This window comes from Nicotiana tabacum, chromosome 9 (genome assembly GCF_000715075.1).
Source record: "Nicotiana tabacum cultivar K326 chromosome 9, ASM71507v2, whole genome shotgun sequence".
Taxonomy (NCBI): domain Eukaryota; kingdom Viridiplantae; phylum Streptophyta; class Magnoliopsida; order Solanales; family Solanaceae; genus Nicotiana; species Nicotiana tabacum.
This window is the reverse complement of record NC_134088.1, coordinates 6,083,019-6,109,854: the sequence shown is the minus strand read 5'-3', so window position 1 is coordinate 6,109,854 and position 26,836 is coordinate 6,083,019.

The window sequence follows — 26,836 nt, the reverse complement described above, 5'->3', positions numbered from 1 at the left end:
GGCTTACAGAACTGCTTTTAAAACACCAATTGGTATGTCACCATATATGTTGGTGTTCGGGAAGGCTTGCCACTTGCCAGTGGAACTTGAACATAAAGCTTGGTGGGTACTGAAACAGCTGAACCTAGACATTGAGGCTGCGGGCACAACGAGAATCACTGAATTGCCTCAGAGAAAGACTCTCACACATTTAGAGTCAATGGACAGAGATTGAAGCCATACATAGGCACGAAAGAATCAAAGGAAGTGTCAGAGATCCACCTGACGGAACCTCAGAGGGCGAGCGAGCCTTAAATGCGCTTGTCTGCGTCGTGGCGCAACATTAAATCAGGCGTTGCGTGGGAGGCAACCCAAGAACGTTATTGTTAGTGTTTTATTATGTAACTTCCTTAAAAAAAAATGGGTAGCTCCGCGACCGTGGTAGAACTGCGGCAGGACCGCGATGAGAGGCAAACACTCTGCCTCGCATCGTCCAACCCACCGCGACCGCGGTGGGACCGCAGTGAGACGTTAACGTTCTGCCTCGCTTTATTTCACCCACCGCGGCCGCGGTAGGACCGATGTCGACCGCGGTGGACACCAGGTATGTTTTTTTTAAACCCCCCCTAATAAAACAACACAAACACCTGCCCCACACCCCTATTTCTCATTCTCTCTAAACCCTAAATCCCCCAAAAAAATCCCTCTCTTCTCATTCTTCTTCTTCACTCACACTACTCCCCCATCTCCATTCCTCTCGCCCCTTCCTCCATCAAAGTATGCAACTCACCTACCCCTATTTTTTCTTTTTGTATTTTGTATAGTTGTATGATTTTTAGTCATTGTGTAGTAATATTTAGTAGATTTTTGTTAGTTTTCTTCTTGTTTGCTTTTGAAATTCATTTTTAGACTTATTGGTGAAGGGGCTGTGTGTATAATGTGGTGGTAAGGTGGAGGTTTGTGGGTGATTGCACTAATTTTTGTGGGGTGTAAGGGTGTAGTCGAATTTGTGATTTTGGGGAAGCGTTGATGTATCCATATGGGCTATGTGTATGAAGAAATAGTCTTGCCCACAAAGTGTTTGGAAAATTGTCCCAATGGAGTTATAAGGGTTAATTGTCCCAATGTTGTGGTGAAGTCTGAGTAACCATCCATGGTCACACATTTCACACACTCACTGATAGGCGTTTCTCTATTTGACATGTACAATGAATCCATATAGGAAGAGACGCAACAATTATTCCAAGCTCAAATTTCTAACCCTGAACCAGTGGTTCTGGGTTAATCTCCCCAGCAGAGTCGCCAGAGCTGTCACACCTCCTTTTTCACCTACACCCCGGGGAGGGTATAATAAAGGGAGTTTTTTTCAATTTAAGTGACAATCGAAACGGGATTATTTTAATTAAAATTCAGAGTCGCCACTTGGGATAATTAATGGTGTCCCAAGTCACCGGTTCAAATCCCGAATCGAGGAAAAGATTGACTCTGTATTACAGTCTGTGAACACAGAAATCCGGGTAAGGAATTCTGTTAACCCGGGAGAAGGTGTTAGGCATTCCCGAGTTCCGTGATTCTAGCACGGTCGCTCAACTGTTATAATTGTCCTATTATCTGATTTTAGTACATGTTTAAACCTATGTGCAAATTTTAACTTAAACCGCTTTTCTTTATTTAATTTTTTAAGAAAAATTCAACGTCATCTAAAATACGTCTTGAACCCCGTCACATTAATGCACCCGCGGTCCGTGACGTATTTTATCCAACATTGTTGAGATTTAGATTTGGGTCACCTAAATGCGCACCCGAGTTTAGGAAGATAAATTATTAAAATAACGCGCCTAAAGCAACTACGCACTTTCAAATTTGCGAGGGCCATGGAAAATTCAACTAATGGCACGCCTCGATTTCTAAAGGATTAAAATTAATTATATGCGGGCTATGGATTATGAACAAAATATATTGTGGAAAACCATCTTCAATAGGAGAACTATTGTGGATACATCTGCGGTACATTACTGCTAAAGTAAACATTTGCTCCAATATGTGCAGAAAACAAGCATATCAAAATTGTTTGACATAGGTTCAGGTGAAACTAAAATAGAAGAGATCAAAAGATATTAAATTCTTTATTGACAAAATATCGTGAGAATATTCATAGGATTTAATAATATGAAACATGGCCATTTCACAAGTAGATATACGATACGGCACATCATTCAGGCATCTTTAAAGTTAACCGCTAATATAATAAATAAAGGCACTAATTTGACAACTACATACAACACATTGTTAAAACACATCTAAAGGACACAATGATATAAATAGCAATACTTTTCAACTTTAGCTAACATTTTCCATAGCTTTTGTTGTTTACTTTCTAAATAATGAGTTTTAAATTCAAAGGGAAATCATGTACTTCTTCAGCAACCTTCAAATAAATCAAAAGGCCTTCAACTTAAACTCACGTTTCCAACTAACCAAAGATAATAAAATATTTTACGTCAAACAAATACAGGGATGCAAAATCGACAATAACCAAACTAGCTGAGAAGATCAACACTGATACAGTAGTATTATCAAAGTGCTAGAAAATAGGAGCTGACCTTATATTCCAAATTCAAACAAAACAACAGCGACAAAGTCAAACAGGAACCGCAAGCAAAATCGAGACCTCGAACCGGAAACCTCAGAACTACGTTCTTCGACGACCTCGAAACTCGCCGGAACAGTTTTGGAAGTGGACTATTTGGGGCGTTTTATGGGGTGTTTTTCAGGTGGAGAAGATGATCTCTCATGTCTCTTTCATGGTGGATGTTAAGCTCTAGATGTAGAATTTTTAGGAGTAAGAAGATCCTCTTTTCGTTGGTTGTCCGTGTATATCCAGTGTATATCGAGAGTATCTCTAGTGTATATAGAATGCATACTGACTGTATATCGAGTGTATACCCTCTGTCTCCGTTAAGAAGAAGCCATCTTTTTTTCCTCTCTATCTTTTAACTTCCCCTCTGCTCTTTTTCCAACTCTCTAATCTCTAAATAGGCATCAAATTAGTGCATCTTCCATTACAAATTATACTTTTAACTTCTTTAATTATCCACTAGTTAGTGTTATTATTTAATTTTCATTAGTGTTAGTTTTACCCTACCAATATAGAAGTTTCCTAATTAGTTAGGTAAGACTCTTTTTTTATTTTTTTAAATAAAACCTAAATTAATTTCTATCCCCAAATTATCTTAGAAAATTAAATTAATTAACCCTAATAATTATTACAACTAATTAAAAACCAAATTAAAAGAAAATTGCCAAAATTTGAAAATTAAAGAGTAAAATGTAACATGACTATTTTTTATGATCTTTTTTCTATTTTTTCAACAACAACTTACTTAATTAATCTAAAAATGTAAAATAAAATCCAAAATGCAGATGCAATATATATTTTTTTTGTATTTTTTTCATAATCTGAAATACTACATAATCCATTTTAAAATAAGATAGAAATATTGCACAATACCAAAGCTAATCCTAATTAATTAAACTAAATATAAACTATTTTTGTGTTTTCGTAATTATACAAAGATAAAAATAAGGTACTATTTTTTTAAAATTATTTTTTATGAAAAGTACATAAACTAAAATACTTGTTTGTAATTTTTATTTTTCTTGTAAGAAAATAAAATAAAAGAGTTAAAATGAGTTGAAATAACTATATTAGGCCTAAATTAAATATTTACGTGCTAAAAATATAAAATTTTTGGGGAAGGTCAAAAATCACATGTCTACAGTTGCCCCTCTTTGACTGGAAACGTGAAGAGTTTTCAGACAAAGAATGACAAGACATGTTTTTTGACCCGACCCTTATTTAAAGAGACCAAAACTTAAGAGAAAAGGGAAATGTGACCGAGCCCTGGTATTTGGGCTACCTACATATCCTTGACTATAAAGGAATCAGGTCACGTGTAGTTCAGAAGTGAGTGAGATGATCGAGTATGCCGAGGTGGAGAGCCAGTCGAGGTGCCGTTCCGTCGAGGTTCTGATCCGCGGTCCTATTATTACATCAAAATGAAAAGAAAAAAAACTAAGTCTATCAACTATGAGTTACAAGATTTCTATCTACATCTTCAAACTCGATCTTGCAACTCTTGTTGCCATGTTGACTTGTATTCTCCCGGTGAAATCCATTGTTGCCGTTTTGCACCGACTTCTTGAAATGATCTCCCTCTCGCTATGCTAGTACCTGATTGCTTATCCTTTAAATGTCTCCATCTTGATCATTGTCGTTTTCCTCTGCTCTCTAGGCGAGCTCCTGACTTCTTGATCTTGAATGTATTTCTCTTGATTTTTGTTGTATTCCTCTTGATTTTTGTTGTATTCCTCCGCTCTCCCGGCGGGTTACTGACTACTTGACTTAAAAAGGTATTCCTCTGTTCTCTAGGCGGGCTCCTGACTTCTCTATTTTTCAGGCGGGCTCCTCACTTCAAAACGTGAAATGTATCTCTCTGTTATCCAGGCAAACTCCTGACTTCAACATTTGAAATGTATTCCTCTGTTCTCCAGGCAGGCTCCTAACTTCTAAGAAAACAAACACCACGAAGAAATTTTCTTGCCCTCATAGTGGCTGGGCATCACATTATCGGATATTAATAAGAAGTTGAAAACTACAATTTGAATCATGATACCTCTGTTCTCCAGGCGGGCTCTTGACTTCAACACTTGAATTGTACTCCTCTGTTCTCCAGGCGGGCTCCTGACTTCAAAACTTGAAATGTATTCCTCTGTTCTCCAGGAAGGCTCCTGACTTCAGCAAAATAGATACAACAAAGAAAATCCCTTGCCCCCGTTTGGTGGCTGAGCATCATACTACCAGATATTGATAAGAATTTGAAAATTAAAACTTGAATTTTAATACCTCTGTTCTTTAGGCGGGCTCCTGACTTCTGAAACTTAAAATGTATGTCTCTGTTCTCCAGGCGGGCTCTTGACTTCAACACTTGAATTATAACAACCTCCGTTCTACAGGCAGGCTCCTGACTTCATCAACTTAAAATTTAACAACCTCCATTCTACAGGCGGGCTCCTGACTTCATCAACTTAAAATTTAACAACCTCCATTCTACAGGCGGGCTCCTGACTTCTTTGACTTAAAATTATAACAACCTCCGTTCTATAGGCGGGCTCCTGACTTCTGAAACTTAAAATGTATGCCTCTGTTCTCCAGGCGGGCTCCTGACTTCAACACTTGAATTATAACAACCTCCGTTCTACAGGCGGGCTCCTGACTTCATCAACTTAAAATTTAACAACCTCCATTCTACAGGCGGGCTCCTGACTTCATCAACTTAAAATTTAACAACCTCCATTCTACAGGCGGGCTCCTGACTTCTTCGACTTAAAATTATAACAACCTCCGTTCTACAGGCGGGCTCCTGACTTCATCAACTTAAAATTTAACAACCTCCATTCTACAGGCGGGCTCCTGACTCCAACTTAAAATTTAACAACCTCCATTCTACAGGCGGGCTCCTGACTTCATTAGCAATTACTTCCCTCAAATTGGTGTTTTCACTTCTCTGAAACCTGCCGGGGATAACACTGTTGGGGAATTATCTTCCTTCTTTAAGACTAGTTACTTTTCTCCTTTTAACAATGGTGGGGATGATACTGATTCAAAGACCACTACCCTTAAAACTTGGGTTATCTTGCTTCTTCCAAGATTGCTTTCTTTAAAACGTGTATTGCCTTCTCCCGTAAACTGCTGGGGATTCCACTTCCTTCAAAACTTGTGTTATCTTCCATCTTCCTCAAGTGGGTATCTGATTTCAAGAAAATTTTTGCAATGAGAGAAAATTTTCTGCCCCAGTTTGATAATCTTCTTTGTGGCCATGTCTTCCCGCTGTCAATAACATTTCCTTTCTCTGCTTCAAATCAAAGAAAAATTTGTTAGTTTAAAACGTGATGAGTGGTCGTGTCACTCCTGCTGGGGATGGTTTTTCCCTTTTTCCTTTCCCTACTTTGCGTTTTATTACAAAACTTGCTGGGGATGATATTATTTGCTGGGGATGATATTCCTGCTGGGGATGGTTTTTCTTTTCTCTTCCTTCCCCGCTCTGTGTTGTCCGACCATCACGGAACTTGGTCGATAATATATTGGAGTTGTTCCTACATCTCACAAATCTGCTGAGGATCCTCTTGGAATTTGATCCATAACTTTTCAACTGTTGTTTTTTCTGTTTTTCTCCAACTTCCCCTGGAAATTTGGTCCTCTTGGAATCTAGACCCATTCATCATTTGGTCTTGCGACAAACTTCTTTTCGCTTTGTCGCCTTATCTTTGGCCTGTCCTATTCGCATTTTGCTTTGCACCGTTTTGGCAACTGGTAGTAAGCTCTGAAATTTTTTTCTCAAAACAAACTGCTGGAGGAAAAATTCTTAAAACAAAAGAAATGAAAAATGATGATTTCAAAATATGGAAAAAGAAGAAGTCTTTCCGAGCGAATGCTGGGGAGAAGAAAAGGAAAAGGACTTATCTGAATGATATAACCGATCCCAACGATCATGTCGTGCATTCCGGATTAATCAACCCAGTCTATTTCTATAAATCAATCTTTCTAGTGGCCTCATTTCGCTGGGGGATATGCAGGCATCGAACTCTTTTTGCCAAATCAACACTTTTGCATTGCTTGATGCCTCGACGGATCCTTTCCGCCAATCTTATCTTGTCGCCTCATAGTGCCCTTCGAGGGGTTTTCACTAATAAAACTCTATAATTTCTCTCAACTCCCGTCACCTTCTGGTGCCTATGAAGGTTTTCACTATAAGACTCTCATTTTGTTTCTCTCAGCTTTCGTCGCCTTACGGTGCATGTGAAGGTTTTCACCATAAGACTCTCTCATTTTATTTTCTCTTTCTCAGCTGGGGATTGGAGTGTTGCCGATAAGATTCTCTCTACTGGGGATTCCTTTGGCTATCAATTCCGTCGGCTCATAATCCTCTTTCAATCGGGGATCAGTGTGTTATTCTCGGCTTTCATTTGCCTGCTCGGCATCTCTCGGATACTGATCGGGAGGTCTTTTTGGACATCAAATATGGGTTTTTGTGTGGGGTTAAAAGGAAAAGGATATCAAAAGATTCAAAATGACTTTAATGGGTAAAACATTACAACTCTCGGAATCAAACCTTTTTCCACAATTTAAAACGTAACTTCTGCCCCAGTTTTCTAGTTTGGGGGATTTTTTGATTTTTGTTATACTATGACCGAGCCGTGAGGCGCCTACGTATCCTCTTTGAGAAATCAGGTCGAACGTAGTTCATTCGATTCCTTTGTATTTCTTTTTCTTGTGGCTTTTCTTTTTGTTTTGTTATTATTTTTTCTTCCTTTTCTTTCTATTTTTTTCATTTTCTTGAGTAATTCCAAGAGAGGGGTATGAAAGAATAAATAAGGCTCAAAGGGGGAAGCAAAGGTTAAAGTGTTTGGATAGAAGAAAGAATTGCCTCCGTCATTTCATTCTCCGATAAATGCCAAGTACAAACAGACAAACATCAATTGCAATCAAAGGAATTACACATAATATCTCTTGACTGCGTCAGAATTGATAGCCATGTCGATGCATCTTCCCTCGACATCTGTCAGACATAAGGCGCCGTTGGATAACACTCTGGTCACAATAAACGACCCTTGCCAATTCGGGGCGAACTTGCCCTTTGCTTCGGCCTGATGTGGCAAGATTCGTTTCAGCACCTGCTGTCCTACTTCAAATTTCCTGGGACGCACCTTCTTATTATATGCTCTTGCCATCCTCTTTTGATAAAACTGGTCATGACATACTGCTGCCAATCTCTTTTCATCAATCAAGCTCAACTGCTCCAATCGGGCTTTGACCCATTCATCATCATCAATCCCAGCCTCAGCGATAATCCGGAGGGACGGAATTTCTACTTCTGCCGGTATCACTGCTTCAGTTCCGTATACCAACAAATAAGGAGTTGTACCTACTGAAGTGCGGACAATAGTGTGATATCCCAACAATGCAAATGGCAACTTTTTATGCCATTGCATGGACCCTTCTACCATCTTCCTCAATATCTTCTTTATGTTCTTGTTGGCTGCCTCAACCGCGTCATTCGCCTTGGGATGATACGGGGTGGAATTACGGTGTGTAATCTTGAACTATTGACATACTTCTTTCATCAAACTATTGTTAAGATTAACATCATTGTCCGTGATGATCACTTTGGGGATCCCAAATCTACAGATGATATGGGAATGAACGAAATCCACCACTGCCTTCTTGGTTACCGACTTGAAAGTTTTAGCCTCAACCCACTTGGTGAAATAATCGATGGTGACCAGAATGGACCTATGACTGTTGGAAGCTGTCGGCTCAATCGGTCCAATGACATCCATGCCCCATGCAACAAATGTTCATGGTGCTGACATTGTATGCAATTCTGTTGGCGGAGAATGAATCAAATCTCCGTGTATCTGACACTGATGGCATTTTCGCACGAAATTGATACAAATCACGCTCCATAGTGAGCCAATAATACCCTGCTCGAAGAATCTTCTTTGCCAATACATATCCGCTCATATGTGGCCCACAAACTCCCGCATGTACCTCTGTCATCACTGTCGTGGCTTGACCAGCATCTATACATCTCAACAATCCCAAATCTGGTGTTCTTTTGTATAACACTCCTCCACTGAGGAAAAATCCATTTGTCAATCTCCGAATGACTCTCTTTTGATCTCCGGTGGCCTGCTCTGGGTATATCCCCATCCTGAGGTATTCCTTGACATCATAAAACCATGGATCGCAATCCATTTCTTCCTCTATCATGTTGCAATAAGCATGCTGATCACGAACCTAGATATGCAACGGGTCAACATGAATTTTGTCTGGGTGGTGCAACATCGATGCTAAAGTGGCCAAAGCATCGGCAACCTCATTGTGAACTCTTGGGATGTGTTTGAACTCCACTGATCGAAATTGCTTGCTCAGATCATGCAAACATTGTCGATATGGTATAAGCTTCAAATCCCGTGTTTCCCATTCACCCTGGATTTGATGCACCAGGAGGTCTGAGTCTCCCAAGACCAAGACGTCCTGGACATCCATGTCTGCAGCTAACCGTAAGCCCAAAATGCATGCCTCATATTCAGCCATGTTATTGGTACAATAGAAACGTAGTTGTGCCGTAACAGGATAATGATGTCCTGTTTCAGAAATAAGTACCGCTCCTATTCAAACTCCTTTCGCATTTGCGGCTCCATCAAAGAAGAGCTTCCAACCTGGTTCCTCAGATAATTCCAACTCATCTATATGCATCACTTCTTCATCAGGAAAATACGTCCTCAATGACTCGTATTCTTCATCAACAGGATTCTCAGCCAAATGATCGGCCAATGCTTGGGCTTTCATGGCCGTCCTCGTCACATAGACGATGTCGAACTCCGTGAGTAATATTTTCCATTTCGCTAACCTCCCTGTGGGCATAGGCTTCTGGAAAATATACTTCAGTGGATCCAAGCGTGAAATGAGATAAGTAGTATATGATGACAGATAATGTTTAAACTTCTGTGCCACCCAAGTTAGATTTTTGACGGGTCCAACTCAATGCCTCGCCGACTGACGATGAATCCAACAACTTTCCAGATGGAACACCAAATGCACATTTGGTCGGGTTGAGCTTAATGTCGTACCTTCGAAGTCTTTGGAAAAACTTCCTTAGGTCTGCCACGTGGTCTTCCTGACGCTTAGATTTTATGATCACATCATCTACATACACCTCAATCTCTTTGTGTATCATGTCATGAAACACCATAGTCATTGCTCTCATGTACTTTGCCCCAGCGTTCTTCAAGCCAAAAGGCATTACCCGGTAGCAATAAATCCCCCACGGCGTAATGAATGTCATCTTTTCCGCATCTTCTTCATCCATCAGAATCTGATGATACCCAGCATAGCAATCTACAAAAGACCCGATCTCACGTCCGGCACAATTATCGATCAAGATATGGATGTTGGGTAATGGAAAGTTTTCCTTGGGGCTTGCCCTATTCAAATTGCGGTTATCGACACACACTCTGATCTTTCCATTTTTCTTCAGCACTGACACCACATTAGCCAACCAATCAGGATATCGAGTGACCCGAATAACCTTTGCCTGCAGCTGCTTGGTTACTTCTTCTTTAATCTTCACACTCATATCTGTCTTGAACTTCTTCAATTTCTTCTTGACGGGAGGGCACGCCGGGTCAGTGGGCAATTTGTGAACCACTAGATCGATGCTTAAGCCTGGCATGTCATCGTACGACCATGCAAAAATATCTTTGAATTCAATGAGTGCTTTGATTAGTTCCTTCCTGATGTTCAGCTCAATGTGGATGCTTATTTTGGTTTCCCTGACATCGTCTGCATCCCCTAAATCGACAGTTTCAGTGTCATTCAAATTGGGCTTGGGTTTCTCTTCGAACTGGGTTAATTTTCTGTTTATCTCTTCAAAGGCTTCATCATCATCGTATTCCGATTCATCATCATAATCGACCTCTTGTACAATTAGTTCGGAATCAGATTGATTTTTTAGACTAGGTTGAAGATCCGCTGTGCATGTCATGTCATTAGAACCAGTATAAAGAGAACTATTCAGAAAGAGAAAAGAAGAAAACAGAATTAAAACAAAATAAAGAGAGAAAACTTTCACTTTATTAAAATGCGGGATAACAAAGTCTCACGCTTTTGTTGAATACAAAACAAAACTGGATTACAACCCTGGAATAATCCAAAAAGGACAAGAAAGAAAAATCTGAGCCCACTACCAAGACTCCCTCCGGGTAGGAAGGGGAGTAGCCATCCAATTGTTGATATTTTCCCTATGCCCCACAAACTGTACATCTAACCTACTGGACCCTTCTCCAGCTTCTATCATGTTGACATCGGCGAACAGCCTTTCAAAGCCCTCATTCAAATCTCCATATGGCCCAATCAGTGGTCCAAGAATTTTCGGGACCGACAACTTTCTGATACCTGCTCTAAAAAATGATCTGGATAGGCGCGGGATTGGCTTGGGAAGGACCCAAACTCTTTTCTTCAACATGCGGGCCCGTCTCACATCCGCCGCTGTAGGCTTGAACCCCAACCCAAAGGTCTCCAGATTTTTGGGCAAAGAAACTGGCTGAACAATACCCTGAAGATCAGCCCTTAATCCTTTGCCTGGCACAAACCCATTCTTCAACATCTCCGAGGCTACCATGATAGTTGCAGCTGCTATTTTGGGAAGTGGGATGCTTTCACCTTCGGGAACTTTGTCCACTAAAACCGTATCAAAAACCTGGTAAATCCACGGTCCCTTATCATCATCAGTCTCTATGAAGGGTACGATGGCATCACTTACGGCGCTTGCATTGTCTTCCCCATGTACTATGATCTCTTGCCTATCCCATTCGAATTTGACCATCTGATGTAATGTAGAAGGCACTGCTTTGGCGGCGTGGATCCAGGGTCGCCCCAACAGAAGATTATATGACACTGGCGCGTCTAACACTTGAAACTCCATGGTGAACTCGACTGGACCAATTGTTAATTCAAGTATGATGTCACCCACTGTGTCTGTACCACCACCATCAAACCCTCGAACATAGATGTTGTTCTTGTGAATCCTGTCACCATCGACCTTCAGTTTGTTCAATATGGCCAAAGGACAGATATTGGCACTTGACCCATTATCAATCAGTACTCGAGTGACTACCGAGTCTTCGCTTTCACGGTCAAGTATAGGGCTTTGTTATGTTCTGTACCCTCTGCTGGCAATTCATCATCAAAAAACGTCACTCGGTTTACCTCGAAGATTTTGTGCACTATCCTCTCCAAGTGATTTACAGAGATTTTATCCGGAACATGGGCCTCGTTCAGGATTTTCATCAGTGCCTGGCAATGATCGCTGGAATGGATCAGCAGTGATAGTAACGAAATCTGCACTGGGGTCTTTCTTAACTGCTCCACAATGGAGTAGTCTGGTGCCTTCATTTTCTTTAAAAACTCCTCAGCCTCTTCCTCCGTCATTGGTTTCTTTACCACCGCTGGGTTGGACCTTCTTAACTCTACGGGAGCAAAACACCTTCCCGAACGAGTTAAGCCCTGGGCCTCACATACTTCTTCCACAACCTCCTTCCCTTTGTACATTACCATCGCTTTACTGTAGCTCCATGGCACGACTTTCTCGCTGGTTATCGGCATCTGCATTACTGGCCTGATGACAACTGACCCTATGCATGCTGGCTTGCTTAGTACCCCTCGCACCGTTACTTTGACCGGCTCTAGATTCTTTGCAACAATAGGCGAACTCTTCCCCATCACCACTACTAGCTTGACGTCTACCTTTTCCAACTGTACCACCTCTTCTCCACCTGTCGACTTTTCTTTTAGACTGGCACGGATCATCATCACCGTCTGTGAGGGTTTCTTTAGCTCCCCTCCTTCGTGCACAAGCTCGATCATGTGGGTTTCGTGGTGTGCTAGCAACGGGTTCTGATTGATGTTGGGTGCCTCTGGTGTCTGAACCTCGATCTTGTTGGTGTCAATAAGATCTTGCACTGCACGTTTCAACTTCCAGCACTTCTCGGTATCATGTCCGGGAGCCCCCGAACAATACTCACAGCTTACCGAGTGGTCCATATTTTGGGGAAGGGGATTCGGCAATCTGGGCTCAACAGGACTCAACAAACCTAACGGCCTTAATTTGTGGAACAAAGCAGTATAGGTTTCTCCCAACTCAGTGAATGTTCTTTGTCTCTGCACCCTTTCATTTCTGAAAGCTTGATTCCCCCGGAAACCTGGCCCTGCGGGATTCCTGTAGGCCCTTGGTGGTGGATATATGTTTTGTGGAGGTGGATAGGTATTTTGGGGAGCCGGCGCGCGCCACAGTGGGTGAGCCGGAGGCTGGGTATATGTCTGGGCTTGATGGACGGAGAAATGTGGTTTCTTGTGGTGGGTAGTAGGGCTGTGGGGGTAATTTGGAGTGTGTGGGTAATTTGGGTGTTGGGGTCTGGCTTGGTAGCGGGGGAAAGGACCTCTCGATCTGGACCAATTACCTGCGTCTATTGTTGCGACCTCTTCTCTTTTCTTCTTCCCGAGCGCACCTCCCGTGTCGCTCTGAATGGCCTGAGTTGTTGTTTTGATTGCCGAATAGCTCAGGATTTTGTTGGACTTAAGTCCCTCTTCAATCATACCGCCCATTTTCAACACCTCGTTGAAAGATTTGCCAACTGACGTCACCAAGTGACTAAAGTAAGTTGGCTCTAGAGTCTGCAGAAAGTAGTCCACCATTTCCCCCTCTCTCATCGGAGGATCAACTCTTGCTGCCTGTTCTATTCACCGGAACCCAAATTCTCTAAAGCTCTCTCTCGGCTTCTTCTCAAGTTTCAGCAATGTGAGACGGTTAGGGACGATCTCAAGGTTGTACTGGAAGTGACCTGCGAATGCTTGTGCTAGATCGTCTCAGGTGTACCACCTGCTCGGATCTTGTCTTGTGTACCATTCCAGTGCAGACCCACTTAGAATTTGACCAAAGTAAGCTATTAGCAGCTCATCTTTACCACCTGCTCCTCTCATCTTGCTGCAAAACCCTCGCAGATGTGCCATTGGATCACTGTGCCCCTCGTATAGATCAAACTTTGGCATCTTGAACCCTGTCGGTAATTGAACATCAGGGAAAGGACATAGATCTTTGTAAGCTACACTGACCTGATTGCCTAACCCATGTATATTCCTGAAGGACTGCTCCAGGCTTTTAAATTTTCGAAGCACTTCGTCCTACTCCGGGCCCTTAGCCGGCTTTTCAGTCTCCACCGGGATTTCAAAGTGAGGATTATAAGTATATGGCTCGGGTGCTTTGAGGGTAGGTTCAAGGGGGTAATATTGGTTATCGTGAGCCTGAAACAACGGCCCATTGGATGATCTTTGTAACGTGGCTGGTGGGGGTGCCACGAAAACAGGAATATTTGGTGGGGGAAGGTTCTGATTAGGTGGTGGAGCTTGGGGATCATAGGGATTTCTTCCCTGATAGTAGTGGTGACTTGGGAAGCTTGTCGAAGGGCCGGGTGAAGGGTATTCCGGCGTGTGTCCTGGTGGGAGAGTAGGAGTAACGGGTGGTTCGGGCCCCTTTTGTACCCTAGCTAGGGCTAGCTGCATTTCGTTCATCTCCAGTTTTTTCCATTTTTTCCATTGCCTCTTTCAGCATCTGAATTTCCGTCCTTTCCTCTTCAACACTTTTTTCTGAGTTAGTCATGCTTTTCGGTATGGGCCATTTGGATCTTGTTTGATAATGGTAATCTGCCAGAACGTTCTAACAAACTAACTGGTTTGAAATCTCTGGAAAACAACAAACTTGTTAGCGTTAGAGTTTAACACATATTGCAATTGCACGTTGGGGAATGCAATGTTCCTAGGCAGTTTAACCATTTCTAACATGTCTTTGCTCCGTATGCATCATCCCGGCTTATTTTACTTGTGCCCTTTAGGTGTTTCTGAAACTTTCCTTTATTTACTTTCTCTTTCTCTCTTTTTCTTTCTTTCTTTTCCTTTCTTTTATTCACTTTTTCTTTTAGCGGTGGTCGAATCTTATGTGGATTACCTACGTATCATGTCCCCCCATGAATCAGACCGTGCGTAGTTCTACCACAAATAAAGACACCAATTTTTGGAAAATTTATTTCATTACTAAAACTTCTATTACAAACTACCCATTTGGAAAAGGAAAACAAAATACAGACTCCGAAGTACTAACATAATTTGATGACAAAAGAAAACACACGGACAGACAACAGACTTTTGAAAATAGAAAAATACAGATTTGAACTAGGAGTACATTAACACTTTGAATTTTGGTGCCCACGGGGCATCGTTCGGCCTTTCCGCGGGCTTTGGTGCAAGGCCCCTTTGCAAGCTTTTCAATTCTTCCATGATTCGGTGGACGTAACCCATGACTGAAGCAAAAAGGGTATCACGGGGTATTTCCTCACATGCTAGGCACCTCATGGTGATGTAATGCCCAATCTCCTCAATTCTACCCCTGATTTTATCCCTTTCCATGAACAGTTGCTCTATTCGTTGATTCTTTGCTCCCAGTACTTGAGCGTTGTCAGCGAGTTGATCTTGGAACCTCTCCATTTGTTCTTCCATTCGGGCCATTAAATCATAGCAGCACTTCCTGTCCGTTCTGGCATCTTGGGCTTATTTAAAGACCCGATTTTTGAGAGTGGAATTTGTTTCTCTTAATATTTCAATGCTCGCTTCATAATCCCTTCTCACTTGCCGTAAGTGTTTTGCTCGCGCTGTTGTACCTTTTTCCCATATGGCCCGAATTCTTGCTATGCAGGCCTCTGATCTTGCCCAACCCTCTCGGCTTTCAATGACTTGGTTTCTCAACCCAGTTATCAGACCTTCATCGGACCGTCTCCTTTGTTGGTTGTCGGCATCCATTCTAACTCGTTGGATTTGGGCTTTCAAGGCCTTATTTGCTTGAGTCAATCTGTTCTTTTTTCCTGTGTCAGCATCGACTTGCACGCTATTTTCATATTTCAGATCCTCAATTTGTTGTTTCAGCTTGCCAATTTCAACCCGATAGCCTTCTTCTCTTGCCATCCAGCCCCATTGTTCTTGCGAGTCATTCGTGAATTGCTGGACATGGGCTCTTTTAGCAGGCCTTTGACGAATCCGGAACCTTTTCCCAAACCATGCATCATACTTCGGGTCCACCTCGCCTTTGGCTAAATCTTCGCACCATAGTTTTGGGCTCAAGGAATCTGCATTCATGCCACAATTTGCGAATTGTATCTTCCGGGACTGTGGCATTCGGTCTTAGCTCGATGGTATGCTTGCTCAAATCTTCATCATGAGGGATAATCTGGAACCTTCCCAATTGACGCAATACCCGATGGGGAGCGTATGGTTGGATACTACGGACACCCATCAGAAGAACATAACATTATTTGGCCGACATGTATATTGCTTCAGTAGCGGGCAACCACCCAAACGCCCATTCAATTTGGTCTGCCGTTAGTGATCTCAGTCGTATAAACCAATCTCCAGTACCCTCGCTTCTCAAACTTGTCAATGCAGTTTAAACCAGTCAGCCTGAAGTTCATATACCCCACTCGATGGCAGAGATGTTCCTGTATCCACAACTGAAGTAATAGATTGCAACCTTGGAAAAAACTTCCTCCCTCCTTACACACGGTCAATGCTCGGTATATTTCTGATAAGATCAGGGGAACTATAGTGTTGTCAGCCCTTTTCATTGCGACATCAACCATCCCCACGAGACCTATCTCTATTTTCTTGTCGTCTCGTGGGCAAACCATGATTCCCAAGAATGCCGTTATGAATGCCAAGGTTCGTCTTGCTACCCATTTACCTCTGTTTCCGGCGTGAGTCAGTCCCAAATTTGGCTCGTCAAAACCCTGCGGATTACCATAACGCTGATATAAGAACTGAAGAGCGCAACATCCTTTTGATAAATCATTATTTTGCACAGTCCGACTGATATTTAACAAGTCCAGAAATCGGTGTGGCGATACTGGCCTTGGTGACAACAGATACTGACTTCTCAGATTCCCATTCATACCCGCATAACCTGCTACTTCCTCCAGTGTGGGTGTAAGCTCAAAATCCGCAAAGCGAAATACATTTCGGGTCGGGTCCCAAAATGGTATCAAAGCCTCGATGACATCCGTCCTTGCCTTGACATTTAGTAGACTGATGAGACCCCCCAAGACTCTGACCACTATTTCTTTGTTGCTTTTTCCCAAATCGTCCCACCACATATGGAGCTGGAGAGGGACCTCGCTAAAGACGGTGAAGAGTTTGTCTTCACTTGTGCTCATCCTGCACATTTATTAAGGTGATTTAAACAAAAGCAAAAAATTATTTGACTCAAAAAATGATTTGACTATATTTTCAGAAAGAAAGATCCGATTTTCCGAACACGGCCTTTCAGCACTTCGGGGATGAAGATTTTAAGGCTGTGAGGGTCAACTGATCAAAACTCCAAAGGATGATCAAAAGTGGTCGTTTATGCAAAGTCAGCCTTCTGGCGTCCCTTTCGGGAACATTTGGCTATTTTTGACAAAAACAGCATCACTTGATTTATTTAAGACTTTTTTCTTGTTTTTCCAAAATAGTAACCCGACATTGAGAACACGGCCCTACAGAGCCTCGGGGACGAGGATTCTAAGGCTGTGTGGGCTAATTGGTCAAAATTCAAAAAACAAATAACCAAAAGTGGTCGTTTATGCAAAGTCAGCCCTCCGGCGTCCCTTTCAGGAACATTTGGCTATTTTTGACAACAACAGTATCGCCCGACTTATAATAAAATTTTTGACACTTTCTGGGTATTTTTTGCAAAAAAGGGAAGTTGAACCCGATGAGGGTTGCCTACGTATCTCACACATGGTGAGAATTAAACCGACGTAGTTCGGCAAATAAAATAGACTATTTTTTTTCCTAAATAAACTATTTTGAAAACAAGAAAAATTAAAAATAAAGACTTTTTTTTGCTTTTTGAATAAAACAAACTATTTAAAATAAAATCTTTTTTTTCATTTTCTAAAAAAATTTGGCAAAATTTCGACACTATTCGGGCATTGGTATTTTCAAAACTAGTGATTAACTCTCTTAACCCTCTACACTGCTATTTCTCTTCTTTTTTTTCATTTTTTTTTCATTTTTTCCAATATTTAAAAGCCGGTCAGCATGCGAGTCCGAAGCATAAAAATGCACATGTAGCAAGTAAGATGCATCATGATGGTCTTTTTTATTTCAGGTACACCTGTCCTAGACAGACCCAACCTCTGTGTTAAGTCTCCAAAGTCAAATGCACATGATGCAAACAAACGTTCCTACTAGGGATCCGGCATGTGGTTTTGTCATACTAGGTTTAAAACCTGAGTGTATTGTTCTAAACCTGGCTTACCCGAGCGGACAACTCGAGCCGAGGAGGAGGCAACGTACCGGGAATACAGAAGCTTCACCGGCTTAGCAACTTATCTGAACCTCGTTCTAAAAAAATGGGATTGACTCTAAACAGAAAGAAGTCACACGAAGTGCACCCTTCTTCATGATTTAGAAGACTCAGAGAGAAGATGGGTTTTGTAACAATTTATATACAATTCACAGAATAACAAAGCGGTAAAAGCAACATTTAGCACATTAGATGAAAAAAATGTAATAAAATCATATAATAAATAAAGCCAATATAACCCTGAACCAGAAAAAAAGTCACACGAAGTGCACCCTTCTTCATGATTTAGAAGACTCAGAGAGAAGATGGGGTTCGTAACAATTTATATACAACTCACAGAATAACAAAGCGGTAAAAGCAACATTTAGCACATTAGATGAAAAAAAATGTAATAAAATCAGATAATAAATAAAACCAATATAACAATTATTCCAAGCTCAAATTTCTAACCCTGAACCAGTGGTTCTGGGTTAATCTCCCCAGCAGAGTCGTCAGAGCTGTCACACCTCCTTTTTCACCTACACCACGGGGAGGGTATAATAAAGGGAGTTTTTTTTTCAATTTAAGTGACAATTGAAACGAGATTATTTTAATTAAAATTCAGAGTCGCCACTTGGGATAATTAATGGTATCCCAAGTCACCGGTTCAAATCCCGAATCGAGGAAAAGATTGACTCTGTATTACAGTCTGCGAACACAGAAATCCGGGTAAGAAATTCTGTTAACCCGGGAGAAGGTGTTAGGCATTCCCGAGTTCCGTGATTCTAGCACGGTCGCTCAACTGTTATAATTGGCCTATTATCTGATTTTAGTACATGTTTAAACCTATGTGCAAATTTTAACTTAAACCGCTTTTCTTTATTTAATTTTTTAAGAAAAATTCAACGTCATCTAAAACACGTCTTGAACCCCGTCACATAAATGCACCCGCGGTCCGTGACGTATTTTATCCAACATTGTTGAGATTTAGATTTGGGTCACCTAAATGCGCACCCGAGTTTAGGAAGATAAATTATTAAAATAACGCGCCTAAAGCAACTACGCACTTTCAAATTTGCGAGGGCCATGAAAAATTCAACTAATGGCACGCCTCGATTTCTAATGGATTAAAATTAGTTATATGCGGGCTATGGATTATGAACAAAATATATTGTGGAAAACCATCTTCAATAGGAGAACTATTGTGGATACATCTGCGGTACATTACTGCTAAAGTAAACATTTGCTCCAATATGTGCAGAAAACAAGCATATCAAAATTGTTTGACATAGGTTCAGGTGAAACCAAAATAGAAGAGATCAAAAGATATTAAATTCTTTATTGACAAAATATCGTGAGAATATTCATAGGATTTAATAATATGAAACATGGCCATTTCACAAGTAGATATACGATACGGCACATCATTCAGGCATCTTTAAAGTTAACCGCTAATATAATAAATAAAGGCACTAATTTGACAACTACATACAACATATTGTTAAAACACATCTAAAGGACACAATGATATAAATAGCAATACTTTTCAACTTTAGCTAACATTTTCCATAGCTTTTGTTGTTTACTTTCTAAATAATGAGTTTTAAATTCAAAGGGAAATCATGTACTTCTTCAGCAACCTTCAAATAAATCAAAAGGCCTTCAACTTAAACTCATGTTTCCAACTAACCAAAGATAATAAAATATTTTACGTCAAACAAATACAGGGATGCAAAATCGACAATAACCAAACTAGCTGAGAAGATCAACACTGATACAGTAGTATTATCAAAGTGCTAGAAAATAGGAGCTGACCTTATCTTCCAAATTTAAACAAAACAACAGCGGCAAAGTCAAACAGGAACCGCAGGCAAAATCGAGACCTCGAACCGGAAACCTCAGAACTACGTTCTTCGACGACCTCGAAACTCGCCGGAACAGTTTTGGAAGTGGACTATTTGGGGCCTTTTATGGGGTGTTTTTCAGGTGGAGAAGATGAGCTCTCATGTATCTTTCATGGTGGATGTTAAGCTCTAGATGTAGAATTTTTAGGAGGAAGAAGACCCTCTTTTCGTTGGCTATCCGTGTATATCCAGTGTATATCGAGAGTATCTCTAGTGTATATAGAATGTATACTGATTGTATATCGAGTGTATACCCCTGTCTCCGTTAAGAAGAAGCCATCTTTTTTTCCTCTCTATCTTTTAACTCCCCCTCTGCTCTTTCTCCAGCTCTCTAATCTCTAAATAGGCATCAAATTAGTGCATCTTCCATTACAAATTATACTTTTAACTTCTTTAATTATCCACTAGTTAGTGTTATTATTTAATTTTCATTAGTATTAGTTTTACCCTACCAATATAGAAACTTCCTAATTAGTTAGGTAAGACTCTTTTTTTATTTTTTTAAAATAAAACCTAAATTAATTTCTATCCCCAAATTGTCTTAGAAAATTAAATTAATTAACCATAATAATTATTACAACTAATTAAAAACCAAATTAAAAGAAAATTGCCAAAATTTGAAAATTAAAGAGTAAAATGTAACATGACTATTTTTTATGATCTTTTTTCTATTTTTTCAACAACAACTTACTTAATTAATCTAAAAATGTAAAATAAAATCCAAAATGCAGATGCAATATATATTTTTTTTTGTATTTTTTTCATAATCTGAAATACTACATAATGCATTTTAAAATAAGATAGAAATATTGCACCATACCAAAGCTAATCCTAATTAATTAAACTAAATATAAACTATTTTTGTGTTTTCGAAATTATATAAAGATAAAAATAAGGTACTATTTTTTTAAAATTGTTTTTTTATGAAAAGTACATAAACTAAAATACTTGTTTGTAATTTTTATTTTTCTTGTAAAAAAATAACATAAAAGAGTTAAAATGAGTTAAAATAGCTATATTAGGCCTAAATTAAATATTTACGTGCTAAAAGTATAAAATTTTTGGGAAAGGTCAAAAATCACATGTCTACACCAGATTTGTCTCCAAACCGGCGGAGGATAGGTACAATGCAAGGCAGCTAAGAAATTGCTACATGAGGTGCATATTGACCGACAAGCCTTGGAGGTGGAATGCCTGAATATCTTCAATGAGTTGAGGAGGTGTCAGCTGAACATCTTCTTCGAGGTACCGGAGGAGGCCAATGTTCATATGGTCAGGGAGTTCTATGCTAACTGCCCGGAGCATGAGAATGGGATTGTTACTGTGAGCAATACCCGGGTAAATGCATCCATCGAGGCCATCCGCAGGGTGTACCGGCTGCCAGTGTTCAAGGGAGAAGCTAATGCTTATCATACCTTTAGCCGATCAAGTGCCTTATGGGCAACTCTTCTTGAAACTATCTGTGTGTCACACAGAGACTACATATGGATAAAGCACAGGATCACACTTAACTCCCAATCTCTCAATTGGGAGGATAAGTGTTGGCTAACAATTATCAACAGTCGGTTGTTGCCCTCCAGCAATACGACCGATGTCAATCTACCACTAGCGGCGGCGATCTACTGTTTCATGGACCATAGGGATTTTGATGTGACTTGGCTCCTCCATGACGAGATGCTCATTAGATCACCTGAGTTACTCAAAGGCTTCTACTTCCCTTCTCTAGTCACCAGGTTGTGTCGTCTTGCTAGAGTCCCTGAAGACCTTAGGGTGGATAGGAAATTACCACTGAAGCCCCGTTCCTGGCAAGAAAAATCAGAATTGGGATAGAGCCGGTGGTGAATATTGATGAATCTGATGATGATGATGCTGAGGCAGCTGAGGTCCCGCCACCTCTGAAAGTTGACGAGGCAGGCCCATCACAGCCCCGCCGGAGTACCCGCATGATAGCTTTGGAGCATGAGATGGCTGGGTTGCATACCTCAGTCACTGATTTAGGTGCCTGCGTAGACACGGTGTCTGACCGGCAGGTGACATCGGAGAAGAAATTCTTAGGCTGGCTGAGAGCTCTGGGTCGTGCTTGCAATGTGAACTCAGACACCGTCTCCGATCAGGAGTGATCTTTCTGGGAAGTTCCTTTACCTCATTGTTCTTTAATTTTTTATGCCATGGGGACATGTCTACATTTTAAGTGTGAGGTGGGGGATACTTCAATGTATGTATATATTTGTAACAATTTTGTTGTTTGATTTCTTTTCGTATTTTGCTTTAATTATTTTTGGTGTTTTGAGTAACAGTCTCATTAGGTAAGTTAAAGTAGGTAAGTGACTGGTCCCGACGACAGATCTCTTTCGACGGGGTTCTTGAGGGACTAAGCCGAGAAAAAAAGGGGAATATGGAGACTCTTCCTGATGACGTATCCTTTAGACAATTTTCTTGAAGGAAGTAAGTCTAGAGAAAAGACCAAAAAGATTTTTTTTTATATTTTATTTTTAGGTAGTGTAGTAACTCCCCCTTGGTTTTTCTTTGGGCCACGGTTCTTTTCCAAGGGTTTAGTTTGAACCGGGTGTAGGTAGTTTTTGTTTATTTTGTTTGTTTGTTTTAGTTAGCATCAATGGGCTAAGAGAGGAAATAGTAAGAGAATCCCTTGGCGTTGGTACACCTGAACACAATCGACACTAGAGTGTAACGCCCAGTCTCAATGGTTGAATCTTGCTAAAATGCCTTAAAAGTTGTATGTTTGTAGCTAACTTGAACACTCAAAAGAGAATGTCTTGATAAATCAATTCGGAGTGAGTCATGTGCCATGTGTGTCTAAGCTATATTGTATTCTATGCTTTACATTTGATGCCTAGACTTGCCATGTGTGTTTGCAAAGCGAAATAGTAGCTTCATTCAGTCTTAGAAGTGATATAGGCATTTCTTTGTTAAGCCATATATATATAATGTAAACCCACCTGAATGTACTACATCTTAGTTAACCACGTTGAGCCTATAAGCCTATTTCTTTGGCAACCACATTGTGAATCTTACCCAATTGTTTGAATAGCCTTCTGTTTGAACCATTTTACCTCCCATAAGCACTTGAATGATATTGAAATTATGCAAAAGCAAAAGTGTAGGGTGGTGATGTGGTTTTTGAGTGGAAACATCGAAGTAGAGAAAAGGTGCATAGTTTTGAAGATTAAAAGAATAAGAACCACAGGAAAAAAAAGAGTAAATGTAGTAATCGATAAGTGGTGGTTTGTTACAATTGCACCTAAAGGAATGGGCTGTTATAAATGAATTGTGGGGAATGTCTGGTTGACATAAGAATGATATGGAATGTTATGGTGTTGTGTATTAAAAGTGCTTAGGGAGGCTAGTCACTATATCCAAATATATCCTACTCATCCCTTAGCCTACATTATAACCAAATGAAGTCCTAATTGATCTTAGACTGGATAGGCTCGATGAGTAGAGTATTACACTACGGGCAAGCCTATGGTGCATCTTTGTGGCATGTGAATGTTCTTTTTGAGAGTGAACGAATTTTGTCTATCTAAGTTCCTAATTGGTCTAAATATCATTATATGTGGAACTACTCTCTTGTGTGATGTGGGGGCATGTGATTCACAAAGGAAAGGTAAGTCTTGACTCTTGTATAGAGTAGTTTGAGTAAGTGCAAATGTTGCATGGTACGAGAGATTCGACTTTTGAGGTAAAGGTTGTTCACTACTAGGTGCAACTTTGGTAAATTGTTCAAGGTGTGAGTCATTGAGGGAAGAGCTTAGGGAAGGAACTTTGATAGAGTGTGGTGGATTGCTAGAGGACTAGCAATGATTTAAGTGTGGGGTGTTGATATTAGGCTATATAGATGATATTTACACCTTAATATTACCATGTTTTATTGTTGTTTTATAGGTAAATTGATAACAAAATGCTCTAAATGGTGTTCTTTTGCTTCGCAGGGAATATTCTAAGTGAGGAAGTACTACAGAGTGTTTTGGAGGCAATAATGTGAAGAAAACACCCAAAAAGAAGTACCCGAGCACAAAGAAACAAAAAAAAGGACTGAGTGAATTCCACCGCGATCGCGGTGGAATCGCGGCAGACCAAGTGTTCGAGGCAGAATGTTCAATGTTCACCGCGGTTGAGTCGCGGTCTTGCCGCGACTGCGGTGAACTGTTCACGTGCCAGAAAGTTCGGGGATCAAAGTGTAAATCGGGGAAAATTTGTTCCAAACCCTTATAAAATTTAGAAGCTCGCCCAAGAAAGGTTTAATCTTGTTTTTAGACTACTTTGAAGGCAAGAACAAGTATGAGAAGATCAACCAAACATCAGAGTTTGTCTATCTCCTTTTATTTTCTTGCAATTACCCATTATGAATAATTTAGTAGTTTTATCTTGTTTTGTCATGAGTAGCTAATTTCCTAGCCTAAAGGTTTGATGGAACCTATTGAAGGATGAAATTCTTGTTATGTTAATATAATTTACCCAGTTTAAATCTCCTATTTGTTCAACTTCGTGCATGTTGTAGTTAATTGACAGGATCCTCAATTAGTTGTGCCTATTTAGTGTGCATAACTCGGGAGAGAGTGCATATTTAGGTAATTGTTGAACAATACCACTTCTAAAGTATATGAGGGATCAATAACTGAGGGTTTAAAGGCGGGATTAGAGATAACGAATTCTTGGGTGTAATCTAAAGTGGGCTATAATAAATAAAGCCAGCTAGCATAACTTGGGAGAGTGCGTTTAGTAAATTATCGTGATTACTCGGGAGAGATTTACGGTAATAAGAGTGCTCATGTGTGGAACTACTTTCTTGTGTGAGGTGAGGGCATGTGATTCACAAAGGAAAGGTAAGTCTTGACTCTTGTATAGAGTAGTTTGAGTAAGTGCAAATATTGCATGGTACGAGAGATTCGACTTTTGAGGCAAAGGTTGTTCACTACTAGGTGCAACTTTGGTAAATTGTTCAAGGTATGAGTCATTGAGGGAAGAACTTAGGGAAGGAACTTTGATAGAGTGTGGTAGATTGCTAGAGGACTAGCAATGATTTAAGTGTGGGGTGTTGATATTAGGCTATATAGATGATATTTACACCTTAATATTACATTGCTTTATTATTGTTTTATAGGTAAATTGATAACAAAATGCTCTAAATGGTGTTCTTTTGCTTCGCAGGGAATATTCTAAGTGAGGAAGCACTACGGAGTGTTTTGGAGGCAATAATGTGAAGAAAACGCCCAATCAAGAAGTACCCTAGCACAAAGAAGCAAAAAAAAAGAACTGAGTGAATTCCACCGTGATCGCGGTAGAACCGCGGCAGACCAAGTGTTCGAGGCAAAATGTTCAACGTTCACCGCGGTTGAGCCGCGATCTTGCCGCGACCGCGGTGAACTGTTCACGTGCCAAAAAGTTTGGGGACCAAAGTGTAAATCGGGGAAAATTTGTTCCAAATCCTTATAAACTTTAAAAGCTCGCCCAAGACATGTTTAATCTTGTTTTTAGACTCCTTTGAAGGCAAGAACAAGTATGAGAAGATCAACCAAACATTAGAGTTTTTCTATCTCCTTTTATTTTCTTGCAATTACCCATTATGAATAATTTAGTAGTTTTATCTTGTTTTGTCATGAGTAGCTAATTTCCTAGTCTGGGGGTTTGATGAAACCTATTGAAGGATGAAATTCTTATTATGTTAATATAATTTACCCAGTTTAAATCTCTATTTGTTCAACTTCGTGCATGTTGTAGTTAATTGACAAGATCCTCAATTAGTTGTGTAAGTATATGAGGGATCAATAACTGAGGGTTTAAATGCGAGATTAGGGATAACGAAACCTTGGGTGTAATCTAAAGTGAGCTGTAATAAATAAAGCCAGCTAGCATAACTCGGGAGAGTGCGTTTAGTAAATTATCGTGATTACTCGGGAGAGATTTACGGTAATAAGAGTGCTCATGTGTGGAACTACTTTCTTGTGTGATGTGAGGGCATGTGATTCACAAAGGAAAGGTAAGTCTTGACTCTTGTATAGAGTAGTTTGAGTAAGTGCAAATGTTGCATGGTACGAGAGATTCGACTTTTGAGGCAAAGGTTGTTCACTACTAGGTGCAACTTTGGTAAATTGTTCAAGGTGTGAGTCAATGAGGGAAGAGCTTAGGGAAGAAACTTTGATAGAGTGTGGTAGATTGCTACAGGACTAGCAATGATTTAAGCGTGGGGTGTTGATATTAGGCTATATAGATGATATTTACACCTTAATATTACCATGCTTTATTATTGTTTTATAGGTAAATTGATAACAAAATGCTCTAAATGGTGTTCTTTTGCTTGGCAGGGAATATTTTAAGTGTGGAAGCATTACGGAGTGTTTTGGAGGCAATAATGTGAAGAAAACGTCCAATCAAAAAGTACCCGAGCGCAAAGAAGCAAAAAAAGGACTGAGTGAATTCCACCGCGATCGCGGTGGAACCGCGGCAGACCAAGTGTTCGAGGTCGAATGTTCAACGTTCACCGCGGTTGAGCCGCGGTCTTGCCGCGACCGCGATGAACTTTTCACGTGCCAGAAAGTTTGGGGACCAAAGTGTAAATCGGAAAAAAATTGTTCCAAACCCTTATAAACTTTAGAAGCTCACCCAAGATAGGTTTAATCTTGTTTTTAGACTACTTTGAAGGCAAGAACAAGTATGAGAAGATCAACCAAACATCATGGTTTTTCTATCTCCTTTTATTTTTTTGCAATTACCCATTATGAATAATTTAGTAGTTTTATCTTGTTTTGTCATGAGTAGCTAATTTCCTAGTCGAGAGGTTTGATGGAACCTATTGAAGGATGAAATTTTTGTTATGTTAATATAATTTATCCAGTTTAAATCTCTATTTGTTCAACTTCGTGCATGTTGTAGTTAATTGTTAGGATCCTCAATTAGCTGTGCCTATTTAGTGTGCATAACTCGGGAGAGAGTGCATATTTAGGT